The 20,092-nt window shown below is 45.8% G+C and overlaps 1 protein-coding gene across 1 annotated transcript in view; it reads right to left on the bottom strand.

Annotated features, from left to right (window-relative positions):
- The window catches only part of NFX1 (nuclear transcription factor, X-box binding 1), a 660,521-nt gene that overhangs the window by 626,202 nt on the left and 14,227 nt on the right, over positions 1–20,092 (bottom strand). The window lies entirely within an intron of this gene.

Raw genomic sequence — 20,092 nt, 5'->3', positions numbered from 1 at the left:
CGGAGCGCACCCTTGCATCAGCTAGTATTTTAGTGAACTTTGCAAACGTGACCAATACTATAAATGTCAGTATTAGTGTATAAAAGTATGTTTTGCCTTGATTCGGTGACCTTGACTCTACCACAGATGTTGGGAGATTCACTTGCAAATTTCTGGGTAGCCTTGTTCATATTTTCTCTTAGTGAAATCACCCATCTTCTATGTCCCCAACTGAGACTACTGTTTAAAGGTTGAACAATATTGGAGCAAACATTAGATATCGAAAGGGTACCAATCCAGTTGAGGGTGATGAATTGATCTAGGCTTGGTGACAGCAGTGACAGCCATATGTATTGTCATGGGGGCAGAGGTCTGTAGGACCGTACCCATTTGCATGGACAGCTACTGGACCCTTCTGTGTAAAACCTGTGCAGTCTTCAATAACTGAAATCTTTTGCATACATGTTGAAACACAAATGTCATCTGCAAGATACTGGGGCATATATCCCTGTTTTGAGTCTCTGCCCTACTGGTGTAGCTGGTATTCGGACTCTTATTTTGGCCCCATCATCACATCAATCTAGCGTGTGCACAGAGGTTTAGGCCTGTCCCTTACAAAGAGAGGTCCAGGACTCATCCTGTGACCTGGAGCGGTGCATGAAGCATGCCCACAATGTGGACGAAGAATTACAGTCAGTATCCCGGGATTAGCATATAAAACAGTGGTGGCAGCATGCTGTGCCGTAAGGTCTTAGAGTTAAACAGACCTTTTCATGAGTCAATGAGAAAGTGGTCTATTGACCATCTCATGTAAAGATATGCTGTTGTGTGAAACCTAGAACTTTGCGCTGACGTCCTTTGACCATGTCAAATGTTTGTGCGTGTGTAATACAGGTCACAGGACTCTGTGTATGTGCAAGCCTGTGGACTGAAGCCAGTAGTATCCATTTTATATGCTACTAGTTCAGCACAAGACAGAGGATAAGAACAACTTACCCTGGCAGCATAAGTGTATTGCCTGCAGTCCTGTAGCTGGAGAGCCACTCTCTGATGTGTAGGCGACGCGTCAGGTCTACCTTAGAAATTTCATGAACGCTCTGTTAAAAAAAGCCGCTAATTAGTTCTTCCTGAGCACTGCCATTTCATTGATGGTAGGATTGAGGAGTGGGTCTGCAGTTTCTGCTGTTCAAGTGAGGAAGTTTCTAAGTCAGGCCCGCCCTTTTGTTCCTGATTACTGCTTTATAGAGGCTGATGATAGCCAGATGCAGAAACACCACCCTTCGTTGTGCCGAGGTTGGGGGTGCTCCAACTTGAATAAACCAGTTAATCTTTTACAGAGTGCACAGCTGTCTAACAGTCGTCCCAGCGCTACATACACTGGAAGGGGGAAACAGGGCAAATCGCCATGACTGGAGTAACTAGGTTTTCAGTGGTTTTGGTAAAGATCTGTTCACTGGGGGACAAACAAATTTCCAGTGGAAGGGCGTTCTAGAGCTGAGGAGCCCAAAGGAGAAAGACCAGCACGTTGTACTGTCAAGACTACCAGTAATGACTAACTAGAGGATCTGAGAGACCTTGTAAGATGATATGCTGGAATTTGGTCCCTCAAATAAAGTGGACCTATGTTATGAACTGATCTGAAGATAAAAAGAAGACATTTTCAAATGAATTTGTAGTTGCACTGGAAGCCAGAGTACGTTTCTCAGGCGTTGCGAGATGGATTCCTGCCTGGGAATAGCTCAAAAGAGCCTAGCAGCAGCATTCAGTATCAGCTGCAAACAGCTCAAGAGATAAGTCTGGAAAACACAGATATAAAATGTCAGCAAAATCCAAATGCAAGGTAATTAAAGAATGAACAAGCTTTCGGCTGGAATTCAGGAACTAGCCTAAGAGACAAACACCTGTGACTGCCTTCACCTGTGAAGCAAAAGACAGCTCCTTACCAAATTTGACTCCCTGGGTCCTAACCTCCACAGGAGTGGGAGGAGGGCCGAAATCCACCCGACACCATGCACTAGACAAGATTCAGGAGGAAGCAGCGAAAGAGCAGTACTTCTGCTTTAGCCAAACTGAGTTTTAGGCAACTGCTATTCATACAATTATAATTGCCAAAAAGAGAACAGAAGTTGATAAAAAAAGCTAACTGTTTGAGAGCTAAGTGAGGAGCAACCTATTTTTATTTTTTTATTTTTTCCGTTCTTGCGGCCGGCTGGCTGGCGTCGACCACGTTGCTGTATCCTCTCAGGCACCTATTCTGGTGCTGTGCTTGGGGTTTGATTGATACCCATTGATTTATTACATGTGGAATCATTCGCGATAGATCATGGATATTTGGTTGCTATATTGACAAGCACTATTTTTTCTGTACGAACAACTCCTACCTAGGACACAATAGGAGTACAGTCCGGGACCTTTTATCACGCTATGAAAATTGGTCTATTACATGGATAGATATTACTAAGTTACATTCTGACCACATTGTACTTAGCCCTGAAGAAGCCCACTGTGCTGGATGATACGCGGTAGCTGTCTTACAAAACTTGAGATTTTGAAACAAGAAAATAAATAAAAAGAAGATGGACATATGAATTGGAAATTCGTCAACTTTGGACTCTGGATTTTGTTTTAGAAATGTTGTATGGTGCACCTTATTGTGTATTTATCTTTATTTAGTCCTCTTTTGGACTACAGCAGGTGCTAATATTGTGTGCACATTCACAATATGTTTTCATGCTAAATACCAGGGGATATACAGATAAGGTGAGTGTTGTTTGGATTCCACTGTCATATATAGGTTAAAACGAGGAGAAACCTAGGCTGCAGTGAGTTATTCGGTCTGTATCTGTGGTTCAGTTTCCATTGAGAACCGCACTCAAAAGACTGCCCTACTTTGTGATCCAGCCTAAGGTGGGCTAAAACTACATAGCCACATGATCCGGCTACAAGTGCCTTTTCGAGTCATCCAGCCAGAGGAAGGTTACAACTGCCTTTCAATATGAATCAGCCCAAGTTGGACTACAACTGCTTTGTCATGCATTACGTCTGACCCTGCCGAGAAGCAAGTTGTGACAGCTGATGACACTAGGACCTCAACACTAGGACCAACTGAGTGGCATCTTTCTATTCTAGGGAGGCTGTGCATGCCAAAGCCACAGGCTGCACTCGACCGCTCCTACAACTGATAAAGGGACAACACAGGGCTACCAGGGGACCCCGCCTGTGGTCGGGACCAAGCCGCCACAACACATGACTTGAAACGTATTCTGCCAACTACATCGGGTGAGAAGAGGTGAACTGCTTTATGTATGTATGTATTTCATATTTGTAAAGCGCACTGTAACCCTACGGGAATCCTGGCGCTACAGTAAGACACTCTATCACCTTGCTTCCTAGCTAGCTAATTGATATGCTAAGCCTGCACTCTAGGGAAAAGCCAGGTTTTAATTTTTCCCCTGAACTTCATCAGATCTTGTATCTGTCTTAGCTCAACTGGCAGACTATACCAAAGACGTGCTGCCGCATAGCTAAAGGCTCTTCCTCCTGATTTAGCTTTCTTAATCCTGGGTATATTAACCAGCCTAGTCGAGGAGGACCGAAGGCTGCGGGTAGGGTTATACCAGTTGAACTTAGATTGCATCGGTATCGGTCCCAACCCATGCAGGGCCTTGAAGACGATGCACAGTGATTTGAACTGTATCCTCTGGAATACCGGAAGCCAGTGGAGCTCCGTCAACGCCAGGGATGTGGATGACCGTCTTGGTCTGGCTAGGGCCAGTTTAGCCGCTACCGTCTGGACTCTCTGGAGTCTCCCAATCAGGTATCTAGGGTATTCCAGCAGTAGCGCATTACCATAGCCCAGGCAACTCAGAATGACACACCTTATTACAAGTGCTCGTGCCGGATATGGAAGTAGTGGGAGGATCTTCCGAAGGACCCCAATAAGCGAAAAACTACTTCCCACAATTCTGTTGACTTGGCTTTCAAGGTTTAGTTTATCATTAAAACTAACCCCGAGATTGCGTACCGTCGAGACGGGTAGCAGAGGTGTTTCTGTGGGCATGGGCCAGAATCCTGAGGGGAGAGAGCAGGGAACTTTGCCTGCTGCACAGCAAAGGATCTCGGTTTTTTCACAATTAAACTGCAAAGAATTGTTTTTCAGCCAGCGTACTGTTTCTAGCATACAGCGTTACAACAAACAAATGATGGACGGAATGCTGACAATGCATACATTCTCCCCCAGTCAAGAGATCTGGGTTAAATCCATCGTTCTTTTGCCCACTACACCACCCCAGTTTAGACATAGCCATATGCAAATCAGTCTTGACCCTGTGCCTCATGGGAACAGTCCAGCCCGAACTGCCAAGCCATACAGGCATGACATTTTTCCAGAGAGCCCACTTGGTCTCCCTCCAGTGATACAATGAGCTGGGTATCGTCAGCGTACTTTACCAAGCTGACCCCATATGATTTAATAATTGCAATCAGGGGGCTCATGTAGGTATTAAACAATATCGGGCTGATCCCTGGAGAACCCCATGCCTAATCTCAGCAAACTCCGACCGATAAGGATGGAGGGCCACTGCCTGACGTCTAGATGTCAGATATGATCGAAACCACTCCAGTGCTACCCCTCCCACCCGACTGTTTCCAGCCTGTCCAGGAGGACTGTGTGGTTGACTGTATTGAATGCGGCAGACAGGTCCAGTAAGATCAGTATGGCCGATTGTCCCCTGTCTGCTCGCATTCGAAGTTCTTCCAAAACAGTCACCAGCGCTGTCTCTGTCCCATGACCAGGGCGAAACCCAAACTGCACATCTTCCAGCTTGTTGTTATCCTCCAAATACTGTGAGAGTGCTCTACTCACCACCCGTTCTAAGATCTTTACAGGGTAGGGGAGGAGGGATATGGGTCGGTAACTTTTAGGGCATGCTGGATCAAGTGTGGATTTTTTCAGCAGAGGTGTAATTACTGCTTGTTTCTAGCTTGCCGGGACCTGCCCACTGCTGAGTGATTGGTTACACAGCTGTTGGAGTATTGGAAATAGTTCGCCTCCCAGCACCTTCCAGGTTTTGGGAGGGAAGGGGTCCAAAGGAGATCCCAAAGAGACTCCTAGAGCTAACTTGTCGAACTCCTCCTCAGACGGGAGCTCAAAATGGTCCAAATGGGCCACATGATGTTCCGACTCTGTCTCCCCTTTCCTACTCTTATGCTTACTTGTCAATGGTTGCCCATCTGTCTTGCCAGATATGACCGTATCGTCAATTTCCAGCCCTTCTATGATTTTCCGTATTTTTTTATCGAAAAAGGTAGCTAGTTTGTTACATAGCTCTTGACTGGGTGGGATGCGGTTATTGGTGCACTCAGGGCTAGCGATGTCCTCCATGATCTTAAAGATACCCCTGGTACTATTGGGCGCCTTCAGGATGGTTTCAGCATAGTAGTCTGCCTTGGCATTTACAATTTCCTTTTTGTAGTTGGCTAGTTTCTCCTTCCAGAGGGCTTTGTCTATCTCTGTGTATGCCTTTCTCCACTGTAGCTCAGCAAGTTTACAACCCCTTTTTTTAGTCCTCAGTGTTTCATTGTACCATGGGGCAGAGGGTCTCTCCATCTTTCTGATTTTTTTTAACCGGGGCAATATGATCAAGGGTTTCGGTGATATGTGCGCAGAATGACGTATAGTTATGTTCTACCGATTTCAGGGGATCCAGAAGCCCATTGTCCTTAAATATTGGTGATGAGACAGCCCTCTTTATGAGGTTCTTCCAGTCCCTATCTAGGTAGCTTCTTTCCCTGGCTGCCTCCGCTCGCCTTGATTTGGGGATCGTTACCTGGAATAGTAGCAGATTGTGATCCGACCAGCCCACCGGGACAATGTTTCCCACCTTGACAGCTTTTTTTTCTGCAAAGATCAGGTCCAAAACATGTCCCCCCAAGTAAGTGGGTTCCAAGACCAACTGTTTTAGATTTAGGTTCTTGCATGACTGTAGCAGATTATTGTACCCGGAGTCCAGACTCCCATTGGCCCATAGGTTAAAATCACCCAGGGCCATTACTCTGGCATGGATAAGTGCCAAGTCACTGAGTACATCAACCATATCCTGTTGCAGTTGAAGACAGAATGGCCCCGGGGGTCTATAACATAGTATGACCGTCCAGACAAGCCCATTGCGGCCTTTAAGGCGGAGACCCATCCATTCAATGCCTGTGTTAGACCCGGCCTTGTGGCATGGCCATCCCTGTCCCCGCACCATTAATCCAGACCCATGACCTCATGCAGCCCCCGAGCACATGGCCTAGCCGATCCTTCCCACCAGAACACACACACACCCGACCCGGACTTCCCCGTCCGTGGCCTTCCTCCTTTTGGCCACACCGGGCCCGCGTGCCCACTTCATACACCAAGATGGCCGCCCGGCCCCAGCGCGACCCTGGCCTAGAGGCGCCACTCCGGCTGGAGGATATCGCGCTCCCATTGGGATGAGAGAGGGAGGAGCAGTTTCCATCGCACCTCTGAGCTCCCCTGGGAAGGTGGGTTTCGATCGGCCCTCCGGCCTCCCCGAGGGTTGGCTCCACGCCTGCTGGGTGTCTGGGACTCCTCCCAACCCGGCCCCGAAAGGATCAAAAGACACTGGCAGGAAACCCCGACAAGCGACCCCCAGTTCACAAGACCCCTGCCTGCACAGACTCCGGACATCAAAGAGGGGTCGACCTATAACAAGGGGTGCTCTGGGACTATCCGGCAGATTCGCCTTTGGAAACACCTGAGCCCTGCTGAGTGACTCGCGGCTCCCTGAAGATCGTAAGACCTCCGAACTTGTGCTTGAGCCCTGCTGAGTGACTCGCGGCTCCCTGAAGATCGTAAGACCTCCGAACTTGTGCTTGAGCCCTGCTGAGTGACTCGCAGCTCCCACAGACTCTCCTGGTCCAGCCGGACCCCGACGACTACAAGCGTATCCCCCAGCTCGAGGATTGTGAGCTGTGCGCCGGGTACGCCCCTGCATTTGATCCATAACCACAAAGACAGTCCCACTACCTCCTACCCCTCCCCGAGACTCTGTGAGCCCGTGCTCTACTTGTATATACTTGCCGTGCTGATCATAAAGTTCCTACGACTCCGATTTGATAAAGATTTGTTCTTAAGAACTCACGGTGTGGCGTCTCTTTGTCGTGTGGTGCCGAGTGCGCGATCCTAGATACGAGATTCCTCCCTTGAGGAGTCTCCCGCCAGTGCCCGGCTACGATACCTCGAGGGTTGGTCTCAGGATAGTCAGGACCCCCTCCGGGCTCCTCTGAGGTCGCCTTCTAACAGCCTGGAGCCTCATCGATATCCATTGATGAGATGTCCCAGGTCTCCTTGAATATCATCCCAACCCCCCTCCTCTGCCATTTGTTCTAGGTTTGTTTAGGGCATTATAGCCAGGTGGGCATGCCAGGCCCAGCTCCAGGTCAGACCCAGGTTGCATCCATGTCTCTGTCATGAACAGAATATCTAAGTGATTAATTTCTATTAGCAATTGGGCTTCTATGTGGTGCTTTGATAGTAACCTCACGTTGAGCAGCCCGCATCTCGGGCAGTCCATGCTAACATAGTCTGATTCCGGGCCAGCATTCTCTTCCCACTTGAGTTCCCCTTTCCCATTTCCCATGCGCCCGATCTCTCTTAATTGGTTGCCTGAGTATCTATACTTTGTTGGTCTGTTCACCTCGTTATCCCAGTCGGCAGCATTCCTGGCGCAGAGCGCTTCCGGTGCGTGGACGGGCGCAGACGGGCTTGCCTTTGGCGCGCGCTGCGCGTGTCCGCTGTGCGCTCGTTCTGGCATACGTTTTAAATATTCTATGGCTTTGAGGACTAGAGCTCTCAGCTCGCCGGAAGCCACGGGGACCGGAAGTGAGGAGAAGGTGCAACCGCCCAAAGGTCCACCCTCCGTGCAATCGGCACTTGCCGCGACTGACCAGGGTGCAGGGCAGTATTACAAGTGAGTCCGCCTTATTCCCCCACCACTCCCCTTTGTAATATATCAAACACAAGATTGGTGCAGATTTCAAAAACGTATATGTGCAGGTTTAAAAAGTACAAGCAGCGTAGCTAGCAGTGTTCTTACCGCGTCCGCTGCGCGCTCGTTCTGGCATACGTTTTAAATATTCTATGGCTTTGAGGACTAGAGCGCTCAGCTCGCCGGAAGCCACGGGGACCGGAAGTGAGGAGAAGGTGCAACCGCCCAAAATTTAGCATTTAAATTTGTGGGGAACGTAATCAGCAACTAAGTCTAATGTATGCTTCTGCCACAGCTTACTGGGGGACTACCATAAATAGGGTCGCCCAGGTGACAGAGGGCACAGAGAGATGGAGGTGTAGTGCCCATGGGGAATCGTGAATAGGAGTATCACCCTGTAACTGCGTATTGAATTGTGTAGTATTTAGTATTACTGTGTGAAACTTATTGTTAAGAGAGAAACACTGACGTGGACATCAATTTATTTTGCTTGTTGGTCAATTGTTGAGTTCTGAGTTTCAGCCCCCTATCCTACTGCGCTGAGAAGCGTGTGACTGCTCGTCCTCACAACCATGAGAGTCAAGTGTAGAAAGGACTGTATTTGAGAGGGGGTTTGCCATCTTTAAGGCAGCCCTTGGTACACAATTTGTCTCCGTTAATGAACTCACAGCCCTACGAAATTAGACACAATTCCCCTGACAAAGTGAGCTAAAGGTTCCTGCTACATCTGCATTCCAAAATGTTTTAAAGTCTAGGGCATTTGAGCCAGTTCAAAAGGGTCTCTGGTGAGAGGGACTGCAATGAGACGTGACCTGTCCATGAGCTTATAATGCAGTGTAATGGAGAAGCCCAGCAAATTTTAATACTGCAGATAATCTGCTTGGCTGGCCCTTCCCACAAGTATTGGCTCCTGTGAGCTGTAATTTGTTCAACATTTTCTCAGCATCCAAGGAGGGTCTACACTCTAGGACAGAGAAGAAGGACAGACACTTCAGAAGTGTAACATTTACTGGTTGCCATTCTGACCAAGTCCAGCAGAGACTCAGAAAGCTCTGATGAGCTCATGTACCTGAAGAGCAGCTGGACTGAATCTAATATGAGTAACCAACTCCAATGAAGAACAGAATAAAGGTCCAGTGTGGGTCAATTTTAAAAACTCCACCTGCCCAGCAGCGGACGTGGGTCCAAGGGAAGCCAACAGCTTCAATCCAACATTGAGGTTGAGCTTGTTTCATCAATGATCCTCTGCTAGCCGTGAAGAACTTGCATCTTTTCCCACAGTTGCCCCCATGTTATTGATGTTTCCTTCATTTAACTTGTGGCTAGGTAAACCACAAATGTAGCTAGACTAGGTCACTCCGATTTCAAAACTGTTAGAATTTTAATTCTCGCTCAAGTGGTTTTGGAAACAAACATCTGAACCCCTGTTTAGGACTCAATTGCCAACTAAGGGACTGATTCAGATGAGGTTGGAAACACGTTCCAACCACATTGGAATCTCCCGTTCGGATTCCTTTTTGACTGACCTATTTTGATGGGGTCAGTCACAAAGGAATCCAAACTCGATTTCCAAATGGCCCCCGACAGGCTCGGAGAGCCCAGCTGCCACTCGGAAATCTGGCTGAGGGATTAAGATGGAGGATTCCCACAGTCTTTCAGTGCCGGCCTTTCCGACACAGAAAGGGTGTGGGAATCCGACTTTGGGGCTCCCCCAGCAGGGCTCCCATGGGCACAAGGCCTCCGGATGGCGGCAGAGTGGGAACCTATGATGCCCCCCTGTTGATCCCTGCACCCGGCTGCAGGTACCTTGAGATGCCTGCCACGGAGTGCAGGGATGAACTGCACCTCTGCTCTTTACAATGAGAACATGCATTAATAGGATTGCAACCCTGTACTTGCTCGGTTGGAACCGACGACAGAAAGTCGTCCGGTTCCCGATCCCAAACGATGTCGGACAGACTCTGGTCTGTCCGACATCGTAATCGGGCCCTAAGTCTTCAGCTTTGCCTAGGCACCAGCGGTGGCTGTACTGAGTGCATGAGACTGAGTGCCCCTCCACTGGAAAATCTTGATAAACCATCGCCCTGAACTGGGTAGTCTGTGAGTATCAGCTTCCTGACCAGTTGCTACCAAGAACTAATCGTCCAGTAGGTACAGGACTGTTGGGTTCATGAAGTAAAATGCTTGCTGCAGTGATCTGCTGGTCATAAGTTTGAATCAAGGAAATGGCAAACTCAGCTTTCCATCATTCAGAGGTTAGTATGTTATTTACCATTAAATTAGGTAAGAGTGAGACCTATTATTTGTACTGCTTAAAAAACTCCTGAAGTACAGTAAGATATACTAAATAAAAACAAGTTTATTAATAAATATATTGTTGTAACATTACACAATAAGGGCTCAGTTAAACCATGTCCCATCTGCCACCATTTTGGAAAACATGATTCTTCCAATCCAGTATTAAAGAACGTGCAGAGAACTGTGAAGGGATTATTTTGCTTATTTGTAATAAATGGGACCCCAGAGTATCTCTTTCCAATGCACAGCACGTATACTGTACGTGGCTAATTAGCTCTAGTACGCTGTGTAGTGGTTGTTTTCTAGATTACTGCATAAATGTATATACAGGATAGGTGGATCACGTTTAACCAATTACTGTTTTCACAGAGCTTTTTTAATGCTGCAGCACACCTCTAATGGTACTGCTTGATCTGGGTTTTTTTTAATTTTTCCTTGCATTTTTGACATTCTGAAATGCAAAAAATGTGCTTCCTGTTTTATATTCAACACATTAAGAGTCTGGGACTCAAAATAGATCAACGCCTGACTCACTCCACTAAATCAAGCAAACACAAAACCCAAAGAGGTAGCTTACAGTCTCTAGCCGAGTGGGTTGGTGCAAGGTTCTCGGACAGACAATCAAGCACATCAAGGGTCAGCACTATTTCCTTGCCTTTTCCTTGAGGTTGGCTGCATTTTTATTATATTAACTTGAAACATTTTTAGGAAGCGTTTTGGGTCCTGCATGAAAAACCATGTCACCAAGATATATAGTAAAATGGAGATCAAGGCATGGCCTTCCCACGGACAATGCTGGTCTCGAAGAAAGCCACTATATTTTCCAGCAGGCACATTTTAGCTTGACTTAATAATATTTTATTAGTTGCTCTTTCTCTTACGCTTGCAACTGTGGAATATCTTAAGCAGCACAGATGCGCTGTACCTTGAAATATGCATTACTGTTTCAGCACAATGTACATAAACTACACTGAACAGGGGAATACAAAACAGATGCACATGCATATCATTATAGATCACAGCGTATGGCTATAGCACTATCCAGTTAGACATTGTAGACTTATGAAGGGGGAGGGAGTTTTAGAATTGGAATTTAAAACCTGGCTAAAGGAACAACTAACACAGCATTCTAAAAGAAATGCATGATTTTTTTGTTTAGGAGGTTTAAGAGTAAGCAATGTGAAACAGAGTTCAGCGGGGGTCCATTTTAAACAGCGAGTCCGAGTAATTCCATCTTGAGGAGTTATCCGACCAGGAGTAGTTCAGTTCCGATCTTGAGGAGCTGAGGGCATTCTATTCTCCTTGGCCTTCAACTCTTCAGGACTTGCTTCAACAACTACTGCTGCAGGATCGACTGCTGATTAGCAGACGCTTCTGGCTTGGGTATATAGTGGAGCACGGTTTTGTGTGTATTTTGGATTCAATATTTGTGTGACGTTTGGTTATTATCAAGGTGAGAGACTGATCTCAAAATGTCTTCATCACCTCAAGCAACCCATTAAGTTTATTCATAATTATATCATGCAATCAATGGACAAAACAGTAACCAGAAGCATGTAAACTAAGTCCAGTAGGCAACTGTAAATAATCTAAGGTTTATAAAGCTGCCTAACCCCAACTGTAGTAACCACTGTAAGCCCTCTGGTGTTTGCTACTGGGATTTTTAAAATGTCGACTTAAGTCACTGTAACTTTCATGCCTCAACACATTATTTCTTCTACCATGCATTATAACGTGTTTTGCTCACTTTGGAGATATGCCTGTGCTGGAGAAATACCCAGATTAAAATAAAGAAAAAAAAATAACCGGTATCCCATTTACAGCACCTGATGGGGAAAATGCACAATTTCAGACCCAGAGATGGGCCTGGGCCATCATTACATATAGGGTGCAATGGTCCTGCACCGTTGGGCACATTTGAATGGGTGCACCATGACACAGACTGGGACAGTGAGCCCTATTGCAAAAAGGTGTTGTATACAGTGTAGCGGTGAACTCACGTCTCCCCTTGGGGCAGCTCATTGATGAAAGATAACCCAGATGTTCGAAGCCATAGGTCTGTCTACCATTTTGCAGACTGCACCAAACCCACTTCAGTAATATTGCACCACCGTGCAAATGAGGGGATACTTCCTCGAGCAGGTGCAAAATGTGCACCAGTAGATCAATATTATAGAAGGGGGCTGCAGAAGAAGTTTTGCTTTTTTTATAATACCAAAGTGTCCCAAGGGCCCAAGAAGGCAGGACATATGCCTGTTGCTCCCCTGTGACAACTTTGTGAAATGGCCCCTGGTCATGCAGTTATGTTAGCCAACTACAAGCACAATCAACTGGACAGCTTCCACTGGCTGTTAATCTAACATTGTAAAATAATGAAATATAAAAATAACATAAACCATACAACAGTAGATCTTTTCTTAATGCAAAACGTAATTGCAAGGAACATTTTAAGCACAAGTAGGTGAGACAAACATGCCCCGGCCTGATACTGCAGCATTCTTATCCTCACTTCCATTGAGCAGTGCATTAAAATACAGGACTTTGTCTTTAATAAAGTAGCTGCCCTCACAACTCTAACTCAAAACAAACGTGCTATCTAACGGCAATCTTTTCCCTTGCTCTGAACTAAGGTCTGTTGTTTCATCCCCTTTTTTCCCATTGATGCCCACTCGACCATAAGCATGCTAAAGCAGCCCATTCTATACAAAAAAGATGAGTTAGCATAACATCCCACATCAAAGCTTTTGCTTGAACTTGTCAAGTACTACACTGTAGTTGGACATCATTGCCGTGGTTACTACGTCTGGCCAACAGTTTAGAAAAGTTCAACATCATCAAATCCAGACTGATCATTTGAATAATCAGCTAATCCATCTGGCTGCGGAAGGAGAAGGATGGAGTCTGCAATGAATGACATCTAGAATGGTCACTTGTGGATGGTTTACACAACCTTAATCATTCTCACTTTGGAATGAAACTCTCCTCTGAGGAGTAACACGCAAACTGCTTCTCTTTCAACCAATGTAAAGTGGAGCCGCAAAATTAATAAGAATAAAAAAGAACACCAAAGTTACATACTATACATCCTCTCTACCACAAAGAGTCAGTAGGACAAGTTTGGATAGATGTTCTTTTCAGTTAAAAACTGCCAACATTTGCAGCATGTCATGTAAGTGATAATTTAGTGAAAAGAACAAAAATATTTGATTTGTTTTATCATTCTCAACTGAGTCTTGACATTGTAAAAGCTTTCGTGTTCATAGCTCTCCTCACTCCAGTGTAGCAAACTCCTCTAAAATATGAATGTGCATGGAATCAATATTGTGTATCTCACACAATGCAAAAATGCCTCATGGGACACACTAGTGTGGGGTAATATAGAAAGAAACAGCAATCTTCTACAAACCTTGAATGACCCACAACTGCAGTTCAAAAAGAAAAAAAAAAGCATGCCAGAGGGTCAGCATTCTTCGCAAAGGGCCTTATTATAGGATATCTTTCTTGAGACGCTGAATGGTACCATTCAAAATAAGCTTGGAAATTCAAATGATCAACACTACAACTACATACCGACATGTGTTGAGTTCATGACTCACTAAAGAATATTTCTGCTCAACAATTTTTTATTTATGTTTGTGAAGTCTCTATCATCCCATTACTTCAGGCGGTGGACTCTTTCCCTTAGTTCCTAAGCGTCTGCTAGTGGTGATGACTCATAGGTTGCCTTCCACAGAACTGGGATGTACCTATTCTGCAGCATAGAGGACGTTTACTGATTACAGACAAGGTGTGTTCAAGGTCTCACTCCTAAATGAAACAAGTATTGGCAAAGTCAATAGTTCAAGCCTTGGCAAGTGTGCAATATGGTTAATTTATTTTGCAAAAGTGCAATATGCAAAGACAATTGTAAATGAATGAAAACTATAAAAATAAAGGAGTGGCACAGCACCCCAGGAATACTACCATGGGCACTGAGGGTAGCCTGTGCTTCTTTTTTTATTTTTCGGTGGGAGCTGCTGATTCAGCACGACACCTGCCGAAAAATAAATGTTTTTTTTGCCCCAGGCTGTGTGCCCCCACCCCCTGAAGCCGAGCCCCTGGATGACTGCCAACACTTCCTAGTTGAAGTGCTGGCAGCCAATCGGATTTCAATATACAAAAAATACCAGCTACCTACAACAACAAAATATAGATAGGCCCAAGGATGGGTCAGGGTTGGATATACACCCACACACCAAGACTAACAATGAGGAAACACTCAGAACGGAGTGAAATAGACAGTATCAATTTACTTTGGTTTAAACAACTCAGAATGATGATCAGTAATTTCACAAAAATAGAAATAAATGGGTCCCACATCCAACAATTCAATCATACTAGCATTCGTTCCCACAACATACTCATATATTCTACAAACATATAATCAAAAACATATACATTAATAGATAGGATAAAACAATCAAGGTTCAAACAATTCCAGACGCTCGTGTTCTCCCAGTGGTATGTGGAGGCGATGTCTCCAGATAATCACGAGACAATGAAGGCCAACGCGCGTTTCGGTGTTGGGCCCACAAGGGGCTACACCTTCATCAGGGCAGGGGTTGTTACAGTCGGGTGGGACACACAAATAGCACCTAGATGCGAAATATGGTCAAAATATCGTCCTCAGGTTATGGAGGGAGTCAGGGCTTTAAAGGCTCGTAGAAATAGGGTTCCAGAGAATTAATGATACAGCAAGCTCAAGGCTCATTCAATGTTTAAAGGGCCAGGTCGCATGGAAAGGATAAGGGGGAGACGCCAAGGTATATCTCCAAAGAACAGTTTCCATACATGCGTCAGATCAATCGATAATTGGGTATTAGGCTGATTCTGTGGGTCATCCTAGATCGTAACGCAAGGTAGGGAGCCGAATCACCCGGTCGGGAACAAGTATTTCCTCATACCTATTTCCGGACGCCCAGATTTCACCACGGGGACTGTCGGATCCTCGGAAGATCTGCGTCTCTGTATATACAAATTTGGTTTTCCCTTCTCTTAATTTCGCAAAAACTACTAAATGGACTGCGAGAGGAGTAAAGACCTCTCTAGAACAATACCTCTGGATTCTGACCACTCTGCACCAAGCATTCCAAAATCCCCGCCAAATCACCAAGACTACCACCCGATGCCGGCGAGACTAACCCCGCCCCCTTGTCGTGTGTCTCTACAGGAGCCAATTGTGAGGCCGGAATCGGAGGAAGGGGACGGAACTGACCCCGGAACTAAAAACCTGAGGCCGGTAAATAGAGACCAAGAAAGGACAGACGGTGGTACGTTTTGGGAGAGAAAGGAGTTCGAGCCCTGCGACCCAGGAGAGGAAACCACGAGAAGTGCGAGCCCAGCGGAGGAAGCGGATCGTTCACGGAAAGAACCGGAGCCAAGAGCGAGCCCAGCCGAGGAAGTAGACGACCCATGAGAAAACGAGGAGTGGAGCGAGGACTTGTGGAGCCCACCGGAGGATGCTGGAGAGCGGCCGAGCCGGTGAGTCCCCCAGAAGGAAAATACAGGTAGCGGGAAACGAGGGAGGTGGGAGGTGAACGCATTGTAAGGGTGGGAGAGAGCATTGGGGGTGTACAGCACAGAAGTCCTGAGCACTGCACTACTGTTTGCCGTTCCTCATCAGTCCCTTTTGGCACCCAAAACCAACTTACCCTTACTCCCTCTTTACCACGAGAAATACCATTCCTTTTACCCTCACGACCATTCGTGCCATTTATGAGACGCCTCCCGTGCCTAATATTTCTCGAGTTGCACCTTATGATATACCGGGTGTGGTGAAGGTTCACACTAAATACTGAACGCTGTAGAAACGAAGGCTGACGGCTCCTGTTTGTTTCTTTTCTCTTGTGCGAGCCTCCGCAAGCCCACCACCTGGCCCACGCCCAAAACCCCGGTTCGAGACGAGAGGTCCAGCCAAAAGAAGACCAACAAGAGAAAGAACCAAGAAGACCTCATGTTTTCGAAATGACAAAGACTGCTTGACGATTGTCAATAAAGCCCATAGAAAATTGCTCACTACATACAGCCTCCGCGTCTGTGTATCCGGCCCGCACTCCCCGCACGCTCACATGGACTTACACCAAATAACAAAAGGGGTTCTTTCTGCTCCAAGAGCTACCTCTCTGCCAAATTTGGTGTAATTCCATCAAGTGGTTCGGGCTATAGTCATGTATAAAATCTCTATGGAAGTTAAAATGGTAAAAGCACTTTTTTCGACCCCCCCCCCCCCCCTCTTCTCACTTTTTCTCAGCCCCCGCTTGATGGATTACACCAAAACTTTACATGGGCAACAAGAATAACCAGGGCAGGTATTTTGGAAAATATTGTTAAGATTAGTCAATCGGCACCAAAGATATAGGCAAGTCAAAAAACGCTTTTCCTATGGAAACATGGTCCTAACTTTAACTACCTGCTGGCAACCACCAATAGCTAATATAACAAAAATATGGGCCATCCGGATTATCCCAGCTGGTCAACTGTTAATCCATAGGGACCAGAGTAAATTTGTTTTTAATCGTCTTAAACACAAACTTCCTAAATTAATGCACTAGATTATTTTTCTTGCAATCAAACGCCCGCAGCAGTAGTATGGTTGATGTGGAATAGACGTTCGATCTGGTGTATTGAGAGGCCTTGTTTCTTAGTCTGAGTAAATTTGGGTTCCTTTTACAGTTTATTGCCATGTTCATGAACTTATATCAGATTGTTAATTCCAGGATTGTGGGTACGGTGTCTATTAATAAGGGCACCTGCCAGGGATGCCCATTGTGTCTCCAATATAATTTACCTTTTTTATAGAACCATTAGTGGAGGGGATGTCTAAGTTAAAGTTATTTGCAGACAATATTATTTTGCACCTGATAAGGTGAACATACAGGGGGCTCTTGATTCTATTGAGGATTTCACGAGTATTGGTGAATATAAAGTTAATCAAAGTAAAACGGAGATGTTGCTTCACAATGGATAGGTTCAAGATCTCCCCACCGCCTTACAGGAACAGGGTAGCGCGCAAAGTCCAATACGATATTGAGGAACATACATTACTGATACATTTTCACAGTTATTCCAGCTTAATTATACAATTATGCTACGTAAGGTTTGAGGGTTATTTGATAGGTGGTCTCTTTTTTCTCTGACAGTGATTGGGAAGGTTGCATTAGCAAGATGCCCATTTTACCCTTATTTTTATTCCATGTTTATAATGTTCCCATAAAAATGAACAGTGGCTATTTTCAGGAGCTCGATTCTCTTGTAAGAAGCTTTGTTTGGAATTAGAAGACCCCTAGAGTTAAATATTCAGTTCTGCAATTAGATAAGGCCCAGGGAGGCTTGGAGCTCCCCCATATGCAGCTATAGTATCAAGCGGCATTATTGGATGCAGCGGCAAGATTATTGAAGGCAGGTGTACTGGATGATTATTTTATTTTTTTATAGAAAGAACAGTGCAAGAATCTGCAATTAACCTGCCAGCTTTTATTAAAAACTGCGAAACTGCCAAAGAAGACTAGGTATAAAACAATTTAGGAGTTAGGTAGCCAGAAGGCAGCCATGTTCAAATAACATCAGATCCCTGTGGGCTATACTTACCTTTTGGTAGGAGTGTAATTATTTGGCTTGATGTTGCCACGCACCGGGCAGGCCGTCGTAGAATACTGCAGACACTAAACGGCATTGCCTCTGCCGGATGTGCCAACTGAAACCACAAGTCCCATGAGTCCTTGGGAGAGTGGCGCCCGTGACGTCACCGCGTTGAGGAAGCCGGGAATAAGGAGGCCTCCGGGGCACCGGTCAGGTGCCGTTGATTACCGATTCCCGGCAGAGAGCAGAAGGACGCGAAGAGGACCGGTAGGGGTGCTAAATGCACCATTTTCAATTCCTCCTTCTGCCCTTTTGACATTTGTGTGGCTCCGCTGTATATGTGCAAGCGGAGGTCGGACTAGCTGATGGTTAGCCCATTTGGATGAGCCGAGAACTGGCTCTTGCGGGGCTGAGTGTTCAGCGTTTCTGAGAATTCCTATTTAGTGGATAATGCTAAATACGTTCGCAACTCGAACTCTTTATTTATTTAACAATTGGTTCTTTTGTTGTTTTACGAACCTATCTGATCTCCAGCTGTAGTCCAGGAGGATTTGCTTGATATAAGCTGGATACTGGCTTGCTATCTAACGACACATACTGGAGAGTGTTTCCAAAGGACAGTGCGTTTTGTTCTTATTTAATACCTGACTTGGTGCATATTGAACTTGGTAGTTTACACGAAAAGGTTCCAAGGAGAATTGGAGTTTTCTATAATGCTTTCCAAGAGTATGACAATGTACAGAAGGGGTAACTATCCCAGGCGCATTAACTAATCGGACCGTTGTCTTGGCGTATTTGTTCTATATCCTACAGCAGGGGGTTGTTGAGCAAAACCAGGTGGCAGCTCCACTCCCCCCCCCCCCCCCCCCGTTTAGCTCTACATGAGATTATTATTGGTACGTATTGTTTTGCATCCCATTATGTTTGAGGGGCAGTGGAATGACTAGAAAATAATCATGTTGTTCTATTTCCTAGAGTATTAGTGGCCTCACAGCGCAAGGGACACCAGTTCACGAAAGGAACAGTTATTTTTCTTTACAGGTATTAGTACTAGAGATATATGTGGTACTGTGATGTTATTGTGCCTCATGGTGTATGTACTCTGATCTGATAGTTGTTTACTCTCATTGCAGATCTCCCTCCCCGCTGACCCCATCCTTCCCTTCCCTCACTTGATCACCCCGTTGAGTCTGTTGTTTCACTTAGACCTCTGGGCTATCTGGAGGTGGACCCCATTGAGCATCGTACGACTCCGAGGATTCAAGGCCTTGACACTTGACTTTATCTGGGGCTGCGATAAGATTCTGGGTCTCTCAGGGTTTTAAGAAATTCGGGGATTTTGTAAGATGGGGTGAATCCATTACATGGGAAGGATTTTTTTTTTTTTTTTATTGACATTTTCATATACTTACATGACAACATAACCAACAAAACAGGCCAGTTAGTGTTACATCTAATCAATAGTTGCGGTGCTTGAGATGTCTTTCGTATACATACACAGTTAGCAGTGGGATTCGCTGGCTTCACCTTGATATATACACACATTACATCATCCTCTTTATGTTCGGGGTCATCTTTGACAAGCATACCTACACATTTATATGCTAAAGCACAGCAGTTCCATTTAGTTGCGTCAGAGAGTTGTGGTATCAAACATGTCTATACATGCCCCCCGCCCCTGTGCCAGGAGCCGGCCACAATATCCTGCCTCCCCATCACACTGTCACATAACGGAGACCCACACCTCGGGTGTTATGTGTCTGAGACATTTCTCTCCTCAGCTTCCCCCCCCCCCGTCGCGCCTGAGCCCACTGCACAAATGGTTCCCAAATGTCTCAACCATCCCTTCACCGAAGGCACCCGGCTTCTACCCCAATAAAGCGCCCCCTGCCTTTTAGCGAAGAGAAGAAGTAAAGCATGCAATTTACGTAATTTAGGTGGGGTGTCCTTTACGTATCCCAGTACACCTAGCTCAGGGGATGGGGCATCGGAATGCCCAACAATCTGATTAACCAACGTAAAAACCTGAGACCAAAATCCTTCAAGGCTTGGGCAGGACCATGCCATATGTAAGAAAGAGGCAGGCGCGCCCCTGCAGCTCCAACATCCATCGTCCTCTCTGAGCCCCATCCTATGTAGATTAATCGGCGTCCTATACAGTCTGTGCAGATATTTAAAATGTATTATCCGTAGTCTATAATTTG

This window comes from Triturus cristatus, chromosome 5_2 (assembly GCF_964204655.1).
Source record: "Triturus cristatus chromosome 5_2, aTriCri1.1, whole genome shotgun sequence".
In the NCBI taxonomy this organism is placed as follows: Eukaryota; Metazoa; Chordata; class Amphibia; order Caudata; family Salamandridae; genus Triturus; species Triturus cristatus.
This window is presented reverse-complemented; position numbering and strand designations above follow the sequence as displayed.